The following is a 12,168-nucleotide window of genomic DNA, read 5'->3' as shown; positions in this document are numbered from 1 at the left end:
AGCCTGGCCCAAAGGACACAGAGCATTAGGCCCTTGTGGCTTGGTGCCAGGAAGTTGCATGCAGCCCCAAGATTGCCACAAGGCGCTGATGCTGGGGTTAAGAGTTGAGGGCTGCACACCTTGTGATGAAACAGAGAGGACCTCTAGTGGTGATGAACAAGCCACAGGGGCTCAGCGTTGCCACTGCTAAGTCAGTGCCTGGGATCAGGCCGTAAGAACTCCCAATTGTCTGAGGCTCCGGCCCTATCCTGATGTTTGTTTCCCCAGCTGCTGCATACATACCAGGCGTGGATCTAATGACTGGTGCTGGCCTAGACCCTCCTTGGGGAAACCCTGCTTGCAAATTCCAGGGATAAAAACCAGAATCTGAGGACATCCACACCACACACCAGTATCAACTGCCAGGAGGCCACGAAGAAATGGTCTTTAAAAAAAATAGGGCTGGGGATTTAGTTCAGTGGCATAAGCGCCTCCCTGGCAAGCCAGAGGTTGTGAGTTTGATCCTCAGTACCAAACAAACAAACAAACAAACAGACAAAAGATCAGATCAAGGCCAGGGCTTTAGCTCAGCAGCATAAGCGCCTGAGCAAGTGTGAGGTCATGAGTTTGATCCCTGAAGAAAAAAACGCTAGAAGATGAAATCAAAGGATCAGAGAATTAAAGTATTCTGTGAGTTCACCAGCAAGATATACAGACTGTTTGTATTTACATTGTTTTTAATGGAACTAGGGAGATTATCTATTTCAAAAATGTAAACAAGTTTGCCTCTATTTTTTTTTTTTTTTTGGTGCTGGGGATTGAACTCATGACCTTGTACCTACCAGGCAGGCACTTAAGCCACTGAGCTAAATCCCCAGACCTGGCCTCTATTTTTTTTAACCTGACAAAGTGAGCAGTTTAAGTGAAACAAATAAATATCTCACTAAAGTTAAAAAGAAATGTCTTCAAATGGAAGAAGCAGGGGTGGTATGTCCTGCAGAGAGCCCTTCAGTATGGCCTGTGCAGCAGCTGGACAAGTAATGGTGAATAACCGGCAAATCTCCCCCTGACGCTGGCAGTCAGGACCAATGGATCTTCCAGATACTGCCACAAGGTTATTTGCATTAAAGCCTGACTTTGTGTCATGGCTTGGTGGCCCGGGACCTGGACACCGAGGCCAAGCCAGACTCTGTCACCATTTCAATGATGATATGTTAACCTCTGATTGCTCTGCAGATTTGACAGCTGCCATGCACTGTCTGAAGGGAGCTTTGCTGGCCTGTGGTAGGCTGTGAATGAACTCAAGGTCCAGGGAACAGGCTTGTCTCTCACATTCTTGGGTGTTACATGGGCAGGGAAGACACAAAGAATTCCCACTGCAATTACAGATGACCTAGAAGCGCATGATATGGCTGACAGGCACAGCAGAAGCTACTTTTCAGGACTCAAAGAGGGCAGCGGCACAGGTGCCAGCCCTTGAATCAGTGACTCTACCCGCCATGTATCTTAGCAGTCAGTGTCGATGATGTTGAGGTGCTGGGGCCTGTGACAAAAGTGGGGAAGCACCCTGTTGCTGTAACACAAGTAAACAGCAGAGACTATCAGGCTTGTATAAAAGCAAAATGGCATGGAATTTACTGTGCCCGGGTTCAGGCAGAAAGCACAGTTAGACCTTCTGCCCCAAATAAAGAGAAGTGTGTCCCTTTTATAGGGATAAAGAGAAGGCAGGGGATAGGTGGGAAGATCCCAATGAACATTTGAGGTTGAAGTTTTTTGGCAATTTTGCATCTCAGTGGGCAGAGTCTTTTGCAGTGTCCATTGTAAACTTTTGGGTGTCTCCAGATGTCTCCAGGATCTGCAAAATTTTTTGTCCTATCTTATCTCCTTTCCTGTGTTTTGGGTGCCGAGCTGGGTTCCCTGTTGAAGGCTGAATTCCCTGAAGACATCGGTGCTTCTGCTGGCAAGCAGATTGGGTGCTGGGAGAATCAGGGCAGGTTGGAGACTTACAGTTGGGTTTTGGTCACAGCTGTAGAAAGGAAACTGAGAGCTGTTATTTGCTGATTGAGAAGCAGTTAGCAGCAGTACATGCCACTCTACATGCCTGTTAGGAATCATGGGACAGATAAAGGGCTGGGTACAAACATGGATGTCCTATTCCAGGAATGGGGTGATACGGACTCTCACTTTTACTCACTGGGTGACGTATCTCCAACAGCAGGCCTCTTTTTCAGCCAGCTCATTGGCAGCTGAACTGGCAACAGTTTTGGGACCCCTGGTTTACTCAGCTCAAGAATCCACCCAGGAGGACAGACTACAGGATGTGACTCCTACTTGCTATGTGGAAGGGACAGAGGGACCGTTGGCTCATGCCCGGTATACTCATGGGTCTAGCTGTGACACAATACCATAATGGACAATAGTTACTGTCCAATGCACTGTGAAAATACTCTGATTTGGAACCGAAATAGGCAGGTCAAGCCAATGGGCAGAGTTGCAGGCAGCCTGATTGCTCGTGATGCATGAAAAAGAATCCTTACATGTGTGCACAGACAGTTGGACTGTGTTTAGGGGACCGATGCTGTGGCTGTCAGCTTGGGCAGCAACATGTGACTGTCCCTTGTGGGGTGCAGACCTAGGGTGAGACATATGGGAGCGTGGCCAAGAAATTGACTATGTGGTGTATTATTTTCTCTCACCAGGAAATGACTTAGCAGATGCCTTCACCAGGAATTACAGTGGTTGACTGCTAGGAATAGCATCTGACCAAGAAAATTGACTGTTATAGGGATTGACTGCTAGCAACAGTGTCTGACCAGGGGCTGGGACCCTAGACCTACTTTCTTTTTTTTTTTGTCTTTTTCCTTTTTATCGGTACCGGGGATTGAACTCACGACTGCCTGCTTACAAGGCAGGCGCTTATGCCGCCGAGCTAAATCCCTAGCCACTAGACCTACCTTCTAGTGAAGCCCTTGCTCAACATATGGCCAGGCCTTAAATGTTACCCATCAGGCTTTGATGTTGCTCATGGATAAAACTTCTCAGATGAGAAAGGTAGTTTTACAAAACCAGACAGCTCTTGATTTGCCAATTGCCTTACAAGGGGGTATTTGTGCCCTCTTAATATAGAATGTTACCTTTATATACCCCTGACCTTTGAGGGGTAAGATGTGAGATACTTCTTCAAAGGGCCTCCAAGCTGGAGGTGGGGCTTAAGAATGCTTCTGGACAGTTGTTAGGACATGACCCCACTGTGTAGCGCAGGCACACAGTTATATAAGCATGACTTAGCACAAGCAAACATGCATGCACTGGTATACCACTATATAAGAATGTAAATACATGATAACAACCTGCGTAAGAGTTAACCAATAGATACTGGCTCAACTGCCTGCTAGTGCTGTGTTGCTGTCTGCTTCTGTGTGTTTTCTCTGAGAACCTCACACATGAATTTCGTCTTTCAGCCTTCTTCACCCTGACAGGTACCCATGCACAAACCCAGGCATCTCTGAACTGTTTGGACTCTTCAGAGACCTATGGATTCCACCTCCATGTTGCAGGCCCAGGTGCCTGCCTGCCCAACCTCAGCAGTCTGCAGGCACCAGAACATTGGGTCACCTGCCTTGTTACCCAGGATGGAAGAGAGGGCCCAGATGAAGCCTGAGGACTCTGTAGAGGTGCAAGAAGAGTGAAGAGGAAATAGAGGAGGCAAGTGAAAAGGAGGTGGTAAAAAAAACACAGAGTAGAAGAGGAAGGAAGAGGAGGTAAAGAAAATTTTAAAATAAAGATAATTAAAGAAAGCAGGGTGATGGATGTACACGGAGTCTATGATTTTTGTAATTTTTCCCTCACTTTTGTTGTAGCTATTTGTACATCCCTTTTTTTTCTCTCCATAAATTTGTGAGGGCAGAGACTTTTGGCACACTGTGCATCCTCTGGCATCTAGAAAAGTGCCTGGCATGAGGCTGGTACAGTTGTCTGTACCTTGTACAAGCTAATCCTTCTACTTCTGCAATTTCCTATTGTCTTACTTTCCTCATAGCTGACACAAAATACCTGACACCCAGAGTTAAAGGAGAAAGATTTATTTAAGTATTAACTTTATTTCTAGAGTCTAAAATTGGCTGGCTCCAAGCCCGGGTGGTACAGTAGACAGGCATCCGAGAGAGAAACAGTTGTGGCAGGTAGAAGACAGCAAAAGCAAGCAAGCAAGGGACCTTATCAGTGTTCCCCGGGCCCTTTTATCTTATCCAGGCTACCCAGGATGTGTAGCACTCACACTCTTAATCCTAGTACCCTTGCACCATGCATTGCACCATGAATCAATTCCAGTATCACGCACTCCAGATCCAGCCACCTCTGAAAAAGCTCCACCATTCACCACATGAAACTTCGGGGGGACATCTAAACATAAACCCTAACACCTATTAACTCTTTATGTTGAAATTTTCTTGTTCACATTAATGTGTGGCTTGTCTTCTGATTGGTCCCTGAGTTATAAGAAATTTCGGTGGAGTAGAATAAGTAGAGAAGTAAAATAAACATTATTTAGGGTATTTAGGTTCAAATACAAAAATCATTATTTAGGGTAATGGGATCAAATATCCAAAAGACAAAAAGAACATTTTAAGATTCACTGACTCTGGTCTTCCCATGAAGCAGGCTCTGCCATCTGGATCCGGAAGAGATTCAGCCAGAAGAGAAATCACGCCTTGCCATAAGCCAGCTGGTGCACGGGCTGAAAACCTAGAACACACACCTGCTCATTCAGAGCACTCAAACTGAGGTAAAGAAATAGGTTTTTTTGTGTGTGTGTGTCTTTTTTTGAGACAAGGTCTTGAGCTCACTTTGTAGCCCAGGCTGGTCTCGAATTTGCAACCTCCTGCCTCAGCCTCCCGAGTGCGGGGATTACAGGCGTGAGCCACCACTCCTAGCTCTTGAAAGGAACAGTTTGATGCTTGTACTGTTTGGTTGGCTCTGCAGGCCTGGTGCTGCATCTAGGGTATCCATCTGGATGATGGCAGTGTGCATGTGTGGGGGATTTCCTCCTGTCTTGCTTTTAAAATCCAATGGTTTGTTCCCTTTTGCTGTTTTATTTCTGTGGCTGGTAACCTGAACAGCTATTGTGATAATAACAACGTGCAGTATTGTTCTCACTGCTTTGTTTTATTCCAATTTATTGTTTTATTCAATGTTATGTTTTGTTTTTTTTATTTTTTATTTTTGCTATATCTGATGATATGGGAAACTATTGTGAAGATAATAAGATATACTGTAGTAGTCATTGTTGATTTCTTATTGTCCTGTTTTGAAGTTCTGTACCACTTTTACTCCTTTTTTGTTTTTGTTTTTGTTTTGTTTTGTTTTGTTTCTACCAGGGATTGAACTCATGACCTTGCGCTTGCCAGGTATGCACTTATGTCGCTGAGCTAAATCCCCGGCTACTCCTTTGTTTTGATTGGCTATACTCTATTTTGCTTTGTTGGGTTTTATTCTCTTTAAAGTTAAAAAAATTTTTAAAAATTTGCTGATTCTCCTAGGAACCAAGCAGCATAGAAGCAAGTCCTTGCTTATATGTGATAGAGGTTATCGACCATGGCTTCCTTAATGCTTATTAGCTATTGGCTATCACTACAACGCTGTGTTTTGTATATGTGAGCCTTAGTATGGAAACTAGAGCTCCCGTATGTGTTTTCTATCTACATGCTTTGCTTTTTTTCAAACAAATTCTATTTTAGTTCACAAGAGGTTGGCAGCAAGTTGATAGGCTCTATGCCAAGGCAGGTGGGACAAATTTCCAGTAAGATACCTCTGAAGGTACTTTCCTTTGTTCTTAAAAGACTGCTAATGGTTTCTACTTCTGTCTGAAAAAATATTTTTAAAAAAAGAACTAAGGCCAGGCATGGTGGTGCATGTCTGTAATCACGACACTTGGGAGGCAGAGGCAGGAAGATTGCTGTGAGGTCAGCCTGGGCTACGTAGTGAGTTTAAGGCCAGTCTGAACTACATAGTGAGACCATGTCTCAAAATAAATAAGCAACAAGAGCTAAGAGAGGTGGGTACCCCTCAGGCAGTGCTCCCACGCAGCTCTCCCTCTCTCTATCTTTCCTTTCTGGCTGTTGGAAGCTTTGAAGCTCAGTACAGTATCAAGCAGCTTGTTCCCTGAATGCTGTTGAGACTCTTCAGCTGGGTATTCTGGGTATGATCTGAGAGCCTCAACCATCTCCAGAAACTCTACGCACCCTGCCACACAGGACTCTCAGGAGACAGCAATAATTTTAAAGTTCCTTTTATTTGAGGATCACGAAAATCCTACATCCTGGGAATCAAGTACCCAAGCTCCCAGATCCACGAGGACTCAGAGGCCCATATAAAGCCCTCAAAAGCATGCAGAAAGATCTTCCGTGCCTATGAACGAATCAAAATTTGCGTCCTTCCTTACCCCATCACCATTATTACCTATACTTGTATTTGAGGCAATTCTACTCTCTATCCCCATGGGTAGCCCATTTCCTCTCCCTCCTGGATCCAGATCTTGTTTTCTCCATGATGCTTCTTCTCTCTCCTGCATTACTCATTGGGCTCCCTTCGTGCAGCTCATGAATGTGCTCCAGTGCCCGCCATGATGTGGGGGGAAAAAGTCTCCCTTGATTTTCAGTCTTCTCTAACAAATACATTGATTTCCTGGCCAAGCGTGTAAGGAAAATCAACAGTGCTTGCTCCGCACACTGCTTACTTCAGCTCATCACAACATTCTCACTACTTCACTGCTGGAAATGTTCTGGCGATGGTTACAAGTTGTCTCTTAAGTAACTCAGGTAGGCTTGTTGGGTATCTTTCAAGACTATCTATGTAGATGTGCTACTCTTGCAAAAAAAAAAAAAGTCTCTTCAATCTCTAGCTCTGGCTTTTGACTTCTGATGTCAGTCTTCAATTTCTTTCCTTCCTCCACACTTCTGTCTCATTAATTTCCTTGAATGTCTTTTGCTGGTTCCTTCTCCTCCTTTGGCATGCCCCCCCCCCCCGCCAAGGATCTACTCTTTCTAGTCCATGTGCTCTTCCGCTCTTCCACATTCTCATACTAACAAGTGACCCCAGAGCAGCCAGGCCGCTTCTTAAACACCTCCTGAAGAACTCATCGGTACCTCATTTTCTGACTCATTCTTCCTTCCCCCACAACTTCAGGTCCCAAAGAGGAGCACACTAAGGTGTTCATCCGGTGCATTCATACAGAAAAAGGTCTCAGAAAGACGGGATATGCAAGAGAACAGAGAAAAGTCGCTACGAATTTAAGAACAAATGGCATTAGTGAAGGCAACTGAGAACTGAGAATGTAGGTTTGGATGTAAAAAAAAATAACAGGTGTTCTTTGAAGGAAGAAAATCAGCATTTATCAGTACTTATAGATGCCAAGAAACGATAAGCATGTGGCAGTTTCAAAAGCTTGGTTTACACTCCTAGTCACCATTTGAGAGGGGGAGTATCATTTTGTTTTATGGAAGAAGAAATACGTATCAGACAAGGCTAATTTGCACAACGTCACAAAGATAGTGAGTGCCTAGATCAAGATTCAGACTCTAAAGTCAATGTTCCTAAGGCACAGGAGAAATAAAACCAAGATCCTGGAGAGAAAAGAAATGCCAAGGAGGGGAGGAGGAAAAGTGAAAAGTCTACTTAGCTTCTAAAAATGAACAGAAAGGAAAAAGGAAAGAATGTCACAAAATAAATCAAAAAGCTTAGAGAATATCACCCTATTCTCAATCTTTGGGAGCTATAAAATTCAGTCATCGTCCAGCTCAATAGCGTTTCTTTCCAACAGTTTTCTTATTTCTGGTCTGTTATTTATTATGTTATTTAGTTTTGTGTGACTAGAAGAGAAATGGAAATTCTTTGTGCCTCTGTCTTTGGACCGACTTCCTTCTATGGTGAAAGAAGAGGGAATTCTGTGTAACCCAACCCAAGGCCATGGGCATTCGGCACTCACAACATCTGCCTCCCCCAGTGTGGACACATTTTCCTGAGGCTTAGTTGTATTTTCATGGAAACTGGGGTGAGAGATGAAGTAAGGATTCCAGAAAAATCATTTATTTCATTGTTCTTTTCAACACAAGAGAATATTTCCTATCAACCAAGAGAATAATTTCTTCTTTTTTACCTTCACCTTGGAAGTAGATTATGAAAATTAACACAAACAACAGTCCTGCGTGAATTGGGAATAGCTGACAAATACACGTGAGCTAAGTGTGCATATGTGTGTATGTGGGTTGAAGCTGGACTGATGGGTTTTGTCCCTAAATAAATATCAGCCTTCCCATAAGAGAATAAAAAACCAAGAACCTATATATTCACTTTAAATATTATGGTAAGCAAAGCTTGAGTGATTTTGACCAATAATAAAATCACAATGTTAGTCCAAAAATTGTTAAAAGGTTTACTCTTAAACTTAATTTCTGTTATCTACTCAATAAACACTTTTGCAGTCCAAGAGTAGTTCAAAGATATTTTAAAGCACACCAGGTTGACTCATACTGGACTATTGTTCTCCTTACCTAACACGTGCAATTTTTGGTGATACTCAGGGGAGAAGCAGTGATTGCTAAATCCTCCCAGTCCCAGCTCAGCTACCCCTGAGTTTCCTAAAATCCACATGTGTGCTAAGCCCTCAAAGGCACTTTCTCTTCAAGTTTGTGTTGGGAGGACAGGTTTCCTGTTCTTTGGGGAAAATCTTTGTCCCCAGGTCATCGTGAAATTCACAGAGAAGAGAGTCATCTATTTCCTTGAGTTTCTAACTTACTCTGATTTCCTGTCAGCCAAGAAAAAAAAAAATCTCCATTTTTTGCTTCATTTTGAGATAAAGAAAATCCCATAAAAGTACATGAAAGAAGAAAACATGGTAAGAGTCTTAGAAATTAGATCTTAACCTTATACTTCATTGTATCATCAGATAGGTCCCTATTAGTCTGTTGAGGGAGCTGAAGAGCAAATGAGAGAGGAGCTGCCCAGATGACAGTTTAACTGAACGGGACCTTGGCAGAGGCAAGATTCCACAGCAACTCCCAGTCTCAGGAGGACACTGTGGGCTACCAGGGCTTCACATCTGACGCTCTCTTCTTCCAGGGGGATGCACGACTCTCCTGCAGTCACTCCCATTTTCTTATTCATGTTGCCTTTGACTATAGGTAACTCATCTTAGTGTTCCAGCTAAGCCAGGGACATAGGAAGCCACCAGTGAATACAGAAGGAAAGAATTGAGGGAGGAAAGAGGTAAAGAAAAGAACAAAGGAAGGAGGGAAGGAGAGAAAAGCAACCAGAAAGAATATTCACAGGCACCGAGGAAACAAAAACTAAAATGTGTAACGGGAGCAGTCTCAATAGACGGCTGAAAGACCTAGGAAATTGTGTAGAATTTCTGAGATTTGGTGGGCTCTGCTTTGTGAAGAAGTCTACAAAGGAGATTTCCTTTGTGCATAATATAAACTGGCCAAGCTGGGCGTGGTGGCTTGCCTGGAATCACCTGTAATCCCAGCACTTGGGAGGCTGAGGCGGGAGGATCTTTGTGAGTTCGAGACCAGCCTGGGCTACAAAATGAGCTCAAGGTCAGCCTGAACTGCATAGCGAGACCCCGTCTCAAAAAAGAAAAAAAATAAAATAAACTGGCCAAGTGTGAGGTGGGAACGTAGAGCCCTCTTTCCTCTTCTTTGCTCGCATGTAAGCCAAGACAAGAAGGTAACACAGAACCAGACAAAGAGGAACTCCCTAAAGACATGTCAAATGAACGTGAAAGTGATCTACAAAGCCCTTTCCAGCTCTGACATTATAGAACTTGGCCTTTTACTATCTCCTATCCCAGGAAAATTTCTCTGATCCCTGTGTCTGACCTGACAAAACAAACACTGCAGTTTGAAGGCTAGAGGAAAAATAGAAGAGAAAATTAACTTTGGACAGAACCTCATTGTTTCAGCCTGGTGGGGGGCTTGCTGTTATTGCTGGTCAAACTAATGTAGTATTTGCAAAAGATCATTGTGCTGATGAATGGTAATGGGTGCTGTGTTGCCTCCTGATTACCTAACTAATTGATGTGCTGGATCATCAAATGCTTTTCCACTTTCCCCATCATAAAGTGGCCCTACAAAGACAAGTACTAACTCCAATACTAGATACACATATCCACTACTCACCCTTTTCTCTTCTGTTCTCACTAACGAACGAATTCAGCCTGGCTGATCTAAGGATATATGGTACCAGAAGACTTTCTTGTGCTTGGGTACCTGTGGTGGGAGAGTTTTGGAACGGATAATTAGTCAGTATAGAAGTTTTGTGGAATTTCCAAAAAACTGGAGAGACCAGGACAGATTTTTCAGGAGGACTTTAATGGTATACCATCCCAGCCACTAGAAATGCTCAAAATTAGGCTGGACCTTGAACTGAGGAGAGATCCCCTTTTGTATAATTTGTGATATCTAGCAAGTGGAGATACAGAAGTGAAATGAAGGAAATTAGTCATCCCCGTAGCTAACCTTATCTCAGTTTTGAAACAAAACACATCTTGTACCTCTCAGGATGTTAGGACTCTGTGAAGCTTGTTTATAGCCCTATTTGTTAGTTTTACCAGTGTTGGTACCTAGTATTGCCCTCTAAGGCAGGACAGTCCCATGACAGAACCGCCTATGTCTCCCTTTTCAGTGAGAAAAGCACAGGACCAAAGTAAGAAAGTGCAAGTGTACAGTTCTGAGGGAGGGTTGCGTGAGGAGTTGCTCACCTGAGCTGGGGAGATTTTACAGAGGAAGAGAAAGGCTGTTTCTCTCTGAGTTCTGCCTTATTCTCCCCTTTGATGCTCTATTAAGTAGACTTCAATAGCATCATCCTCAGCATTCCATTTTGTCTCACCAGGGCAGTTTTCCATCAGGCAAGGGTTGGTATCTAGCTAGGGTTATCAACTGGGCGGTGGTGTGTCTGTCCACTAGAGTTTCTATAGCTATTTCAATGTTTTTGACAAGTATTGGTAGGAGACAAGGAAGGATGAGACAGACTTCCAAGATTGCTAGGACTATCCCTATCAGAGTTTTGAGCTCTCTAAAAGTTGAGAGCCAGCCTTCCCACAAAGTATCTGAAGACCATCTTTGGCACTTTTGGACGGGGACATGACCCAATTTTTGGATCCTGGCAGTGATGCCTCTTCAATTACCTTACTATTGTCATCAATTTTCAGATAACAACTGGATAGATTGAATTTCCCACATATTCCTCCCTCCTGGGCTAAGAGGTAGTCTAAGGCCAGTCTACTTTGGCAAACAGCCTTTTTCATTTTAAAGGTCTGTTGTGCCAGTAAATTTAAGGTCTTTGCAATATCATTGGTAATGAACTCTAGTACCAGTTATAACCTGATGATGCATATAAATGGGAGAGTGATATTCCCCCACACTTTCCTGTATGTTTTGAAGGGATCTTAGTTCTGTTTAAAAGGCTACCTTTTCCTGTCTTTTTTTTTCCAGCATAAACTTCCAACCAGGCTTCATAAGATGTCAGGTGTTTGGGGGATTTTAGATCATAACAGACATAGAGTTGGTTATCTCCTAGGCTGAGGTGGTTACCTGATTGTGAGTGCAAATTCCCCTGTACATTCCTACACACTCATAATAGGTCTGATATAGCAAGGTTCTTGTTCCAATGCTTCCTGACCACATGATGTAAATGTATCAGGAGCATTTCTCCAAGGATTTTCTCCTAGATGGAAGCAAAAAGTATAAAGGAAAAGAGACTTATGTGGTGTTGTAACCCCAAGATGATCATCAAGCTTCTGCCATACATAGACCAGTCAGCTTTCAGTGTGACTAGACCACAACTGTTGTCAGTGGCAATGGCTTGATCATACCACAGGATCAATCAGTTTGGTTGGTTGGATCCTGTTGGCTGGACCACTTGTCTTGGACTGATGACTTCATCAGGCTGTGATAGATCCAAGGCACAGCCCCTTAATAGTAGTGGGGTAGACAAGATAACAGTGTGGGGCCCATCCTATATAGGTCCTAGGGCAGTAGAATTCTACCTTTTGACCCAAACAGAGTTTCTGAATTGAGTGAATTAAGTCTGCTATACTTGCAGGCATATTCTCCAGCACTCAGCCATGGATTTCTTGCATAGCAATTCCCAGAGCCTGCATCTGTCTCATTAGAATTGATTTCTCTAGTTTAC

General features: G+C 43.4%; 1 protein-coding gene across 1 annotated transcript in view; it reads right to left on the bottom strand.

The window, feature by feature from the left end:
- The window catches only part of Znf684 (zinc finger protein 684), a 79,424-nt gene that overhangs the window by 62,705 nt on the left and 4,551 nt on the right, over positions 1 to 12,168 (bottom strand). The window contains exon 2 of the mRNA XM_063235164.1: positions 10,155 to 10,244. The gene's annotated coding sequence lies outside the window, so the exon portion shown is untranslated. The remainder of the gene's footprint in view (positions 1 to 10,154; positions 10,245 to 12,168) is intronic.

This window comes from Cavia porcellus, unplaced genomic scaffold (assembly GCF_034190915.1).
Source record: "Cavia porcellus strain 051 isolate PalLab524CR breed Dunkin Hartley unplaced genomic scaffold, mCavPor4.1 scaffold_25, whole genome shotgun sequence".
Taxonomy (NCBI): Eukaryota; Metazoa; Chordata; class Mammalia; order Rodentia; family Caviidae; genus Cavia; species Cavia porcellus.
The sequence above is the reverse complement of the archived record's forward strand: the minus strand, read 5'-3'. Positions and strand labels throughout refer to the sequence as shown.